The following is a 6,000-nucleotide window of genomic DNA, read 5'->3' as shown; positions in this document are numbered from 1 at the left end:
AGACCATTCTGAGCAACAAGACCATGCTAAGCTCTAGACCATGCCAAGTTCCCTAGACCATGCCAAGCTCTAGACCATTCCAAGTTCTTAGACCATGCCAAGTTCCCAGACCATGGTGAGCTCCTAGACATGTCAAGCAACCAAAGACCATGCCAAGCTCCTAGACATGTCGAGAAACCAAAGACCAAGTGAAGCTCCTAGAGCATGCCAAGCTCTCAATCCTTTGTTGATGGAGTACAAGTCCAAGAACTCTCTAAATAAGCTACTAAGCCTCCTCCCACGAACTCCAAAGTAGTCACCAAGAAAACCCAAGATGCTCTTGCATCATGTTGATACCCTTCACAAATAACATTCTTTGGATTACTTATACATGGAATACCTCTTACTTTTTTATGCTGAGTAATGTTTACCAAGTTGTCAAAATTCAAGTGCCCAAGGATTTTGTGTCATAACCAAATTTCATTCACCTGTCCCATAAGACAAACATCTTCATGATTGTTAGTATTTTTATTATATTTTAAATTGTTTACATTCCCTTTAGATCTTTTACCTAATGCAACTATCTAGATCTTAATTTTATTTGACAACCTTTGTCATAAAAAACAACTTCATATCCACAAATTTGACTAACACTTAGAAGATTGTACTTTAATCCATAAACATAATACACATCATGAATGGAATTTTTGTCACTAAGCATCAAAGAACCTAAACCTTTAAGTTTCCCTAAAGAATCATCACAAAAACTAACATTTCCACCTTTGTAGTTAATCAATTTGACAAAGATAATTTTATCTCCAGTTATGTGTCTAGAACAATGGCTATCAATTATCCATAACTCCTTTTCTTTAGAATTTAGAGCCATTTGAAAACAAAATAGACTTATTAATCTTAGGTCTCCATACACCAGTAGATTTTTGCCAAATAAATGACTACATGACTGAAATATTTAGTCACAAGACTAAAAGAATTAGTCACATGACTAGAAGTGATTAAATTCTAATAATATTTTTCAATTTTAAGTATAACTAATTAAATGAATGACCAATTTGATCATCAAGTAAAATCACAAAGTTAGATAAAGATAAGTGAATGAATAAATGATCAAATAAATGACTAAATAATTTGTCACTAATAATTAGTCAACCCAAAAAATTACTATATGAATGATAACAAAATTCTCATGTTACCCTAGAGTTACATTAATGCATCTCTAAATTGGGCACAAGAATGACCATTAGCCTAATGTGTAAGAGGTTGGTACTAATAGTATTCATGTTGTATTATAACAGGGATACACTACATATAAACAAATATAGACTTAGCTAGTCCCAACGGTCATCCAAACATGATCTTTTAAGAGCACATGTAAAATTAAGCTAGTGCATAAATTTGGAGCATCAATTCAAATGTGTATAAGAAACTACTACTTCTAGTTTTTATGGTTGAGGCTCATCTACTAGGACTCTATAATGTAACAAAACACATTTACACATACTCTCCTATGCATGAAAGAGACATTCAATTACAAGAAAATGAAAAAGAAATCATTATCTGAGTAAGCTACAAAAATTAATTTTAGATCACAGTCAAGAAAAAAAAAAGATGAAAGATGATATTAAAATTACACATCAACTTATCATACCAACTTATCATTTTAGTAGACTTCAAAAAATTAAATTATTAGACATAGATATGATATTAATTGCATTCCTCTAGATACCTTGACATCAATGAAAAACTTTCTATACCTTTAATATCAATAATAACCTTTTCCCAACAGTCTTCTTATTTGTCATTGATGGAAAAACATCAACGAAAACATCAACATCCTTCTCCTAAGAGTAAAATAATTGAATAAGGTTTGATAGAACCCTAAATTATTTGTGAATTTAGAGTCCCAAGTCCATGAAGAAAGAGAGATTTCTCTATGACCAAACATTTAAGAAAATGATTGCATGATTCCTTAAAAATAATTGATTCTAGGTAAGTAGGTATGTGTCAATATTGGATCATTCCCAGGTTTGCACTCATCCACTCAAACTTATTTATGTTCAATTATCTCTATATAGGTCATGGATATTAATGGTTGTGAATTTTTAAATTTACACAATTAGGGAACCTACTAGATTCATAATAGAAGATGATTAAAGTGCTCATAATTACTACATGGTAATAATCGTCATCTAGGCTCATATATTGGAGCATGAAACAATTCTTTATAATGTAATGCATATCTTTTTCATATGAGAATATATTCTTATGTGTCAAAAGTTACAAAATTTGATATGGAATACCTTTTCCTATTAGAATGTTAATATTAGAATTAAAATTATTTCTAATAATTATAATATATTTTCCTATGATTATAATAAGTTAGGGCATATAATATGAGTTTTAGTTTATAGATAATTAATCAACACTTCACCTTTAAGTTTTTGAATGCCAATGAGATTGTAAAAACCTTATTATCAAATACTATACCAAATACAATGGGTTTTTGAATGTCAGTGAGATTGACTCTTTATCTACATGATGATGTAGATTTAAGATTTCCTTTATTTCATAGGGGGTTCCAAGATTGACATGTGAAATGATGAACTCAATTATATCTAATCATTTTCCTTGAATTAAAAAGGTCTTATTTTCAAGCCCAAAACTACCATTTGATGGTTACATCAAGCTCAAATCCATTATCAATTTTAAATAATTATTTTGGAATAATTCCATGGGAATGCCTCCCACTCATAATTTTCTCCTCCATTCCTCTTCTTTATCCAAAAAAAGCTAGTCTCCTTCACATACTAAAACCCTTTGAGAGAGAAATAAAACTTATAAAAAACCAATCAATTCCAAAAGCTCCATGGCTTTCACATTGTAGGTGGTAAGTCCACAATGTTGGGCTTTAGATCTAGTCAACATGCATCCATTAGAGCATAAAGGAAAGAAGAATTTTGTAAGGTGATGTTACAACTATCCTTCCAGGTATTTGTGCAAAATGTGAAAACACCAATAAAGCCACTAAACTATTTGACAAAATTCCTCAAAGAAATAGCTTGTTGAAGAGGCTTCAAAAAATTACATGGAAATTAAATTGGTATGTATAAGACCAATTTCACCAACCCTTTCCAAAATCATTCTCACCAATTCCAAATTGGGAGCTTTGGAACATGGTATGGGCATCCATCGAAGCATAGTAAAAGGGGGGTTTTCGCTCAGATTGTCTTTAAAATGTTGAACAATAGACGAGATAATTCATATATTTGACTAAATTCCTCCAAGAGATGTGAACTCATTGAATAAAATGGTTGCATGAAAATAAAAATGGACATTTGCAGAAGAATTGAAACCATTCAAGCATGTGTAGTGGCAGTTGTGAAGCCAAACTTGACGGACTTTGCTCACATCATTCCTACCCATGCTAAATTGGGAACTTAACATGATTTGTGATGATCATATTAATTATATATCTCACAAAGTCTAAGTTGGATTGGTGTCTCAAGTGCCATATAGGTGACAAATGATCAAAACCTAGGAAACTGATCATTCTTGCACTAGTGGAGATAGTGATCGTTTAATTGTCAGGTTAAAATTTATTTTCATTTCTTAAAACTATCTACCCTAAACATTGTAGGAATTTTTTTTTATAAAATAAATTTCCCACATTTTAGAAAAATACATATATACAAATGACTTGATATTGGGTAAAATACTTCTATTTAAAATTATTGAGCTTCGAGGATGCACGTCAAATGTTTGACAAAATACCATAGAGAAGTACTTGTTCATGTAATGTTATGATCAATGGAGATAGAACGTCAAAAAAAATTATGGATGCACTAAAAGTGTTCAACAAAATTGGTGAACTCATTCAAGTTACTAAATTCATGGCCACATATGTAGAATCAGAATGAAGGGTTTCTTTCAATTTGTAAAGCTACTTCTTGTTGTATATCAATTTCTTTGCATGCTTAGAAAATGGATATCAAAGGTTGAAGAAGGCTTCACATCACAAAATATAAGAATGAATAGAGCCTAAATTTTGAACATGAGAAGTTTCTTATCAAGACACCATGGGGCTTGGCATAATTTGGCAAGAAGATGGTGATTTGTACTTTAGAAGACTAAATGGCATTTTGCTATGGAAAACTCATTTGGATCTCACAATTTTAATTCCTAATGATCAAGAAATGGTGTAAAGGACATATGGAAATTTTATACATACATACATACATACATACATACATACATACATACATACATACATACATACATATATATATATATATATATATATATATATATATACATACATACATATATATATATATATGAACTAAAAAGTATCTAGCTTAGTGGAGCTATTTTTTATTTTAAATATTCCCTTGGGGTAACCTCCATGCATTTATATAATGAACACTACTTGCTTGGCCTAAGGAAACACTTGATGATAAAGATTGTAATTAGAGTGAAATAATAAAATGGATAAGTAAGAAACAATAGGCTTTCAATTTGCATTGTTTCTTCTGTGTTTGAGTGACATCAACTACATAAATATGAATTCTCTAAGCTTGAAGATATGCTTCAACCAATTTCTCATCATGTTTTATTAGAATTTTATTTTCCTACAAAATCATCAAAACTTAGGTATAAATGAGATTGAATTGCAAGGAAAAGAAATTGACAATGTGAACTTGTGGAGGGAAAATATATTTGGAATATCTATAGCCCAGTTTGCATTTCCCCAAAGCATACAATTCATGGGAACATGTCATGTTTATCTACATTGTTACTTCATTCCTAATATAAAAGTAAAGATGTTGCCTCCAAATTTGTGTAAAGGGAAATACCCTTCCAACCTAGGGTTTACTAGAAACATTCATACTGATTCTAAATGACACCAAACTAACCTCTTTACAATGTCATATAATATATGTTTCTTTAGAATCCCCATCTAAAGTTAGCTCCACAACAATGGAGCTAGTGCACTGTATCTTCTAGAGATGTATATTTAATTTCCCACAATATAGATATCTATTATTTGCAAGCTTTTACCATGGTAATTTTCAGTTTCCCTCCCTTGTTTGTATTCATTTTACTTGATTAATATAACACATATCAATTTGGGTATTTTGTTGGAAGTTGTATCCTATTAGAGTTCAACTTTATTTTTTGATTTTGTGTTATTTTTCATGGTGAACTATAGGAAATGGAACCTCATCTTCTTTCATGAAGTTTTGTGCCTGATTGTTAATTCTATGGCATCTTCTTTTGCATTTTTTCTAAAAAAATTTAGGAATCTAAATCTATGATTTCTTATTTCCTATCTATAAGCATGAGCCATGATGATGAACAAGCCATCTTTAATTCATATGTAGCTCTAGAAAGAGAAGTTTATTTTATACTTACACAAAATTTAGAATAGGGATTTTTTAGATCATAAATGGTAGCACAGGTACAAGTTATCTAAGAAACCCACAAGTATTGAAATGATCAAGGTCAATTTTCTCCTTATACTTATGTACATTCCCAAAATTTATACATCTGTGGGTTCAAACTTTAGACTGTTCTACAAGTCTTATGAAGAAAAAGTTAAAGCCTAATTTGGTGTGTGAAACCAATATTATAGACTTTTATAGGATATTTTATTTCAATTTACATCACATATTGTGAAAAAATTATTATTGTTAAAAGTTCATATCCATGACTAAGTAGTATTCAATTTATAATGAGTTGAAGTAAACAAAATCTAGTTTCTCATGCTTTGAGAATTGCAAATGATAATGTACATTTATATTCTTATAGGATGTGGTTGAAAATACTAGAATAAAAATAGATGAAGTTGGTGACATTATTGTTGGAATAGTTCTACCCCTTGGTTCTTAGTGAGCCATGCAGTGTCATGTGGTTTCTCCCCTTGCAAGATATATGAGTTCAAATAATTTTCAAATGGTTACATTTTGGTAGCTATCTCTATTCACATGATATTGAATTGGCATG

This window comes from Cupressus sempervirens, chromosome 7 (genome assembly GCF_028749045.1).
Source record: "Cupressus sempervirens isolate cs-2001-9-10 chromosome 7, ASM2874904v1, whole genome shotgun sequence".
NCBI classification, from domain to species: domain Eukaryota; kingdom Viridiplantae; phylum Streptophyta; class Pinopsida; order Cupressales; family Cupressaceae; genus Cupressus; species Cupressus sempervirens.
Note: the sequence above shows the minus strand (reverse complement) of the source record.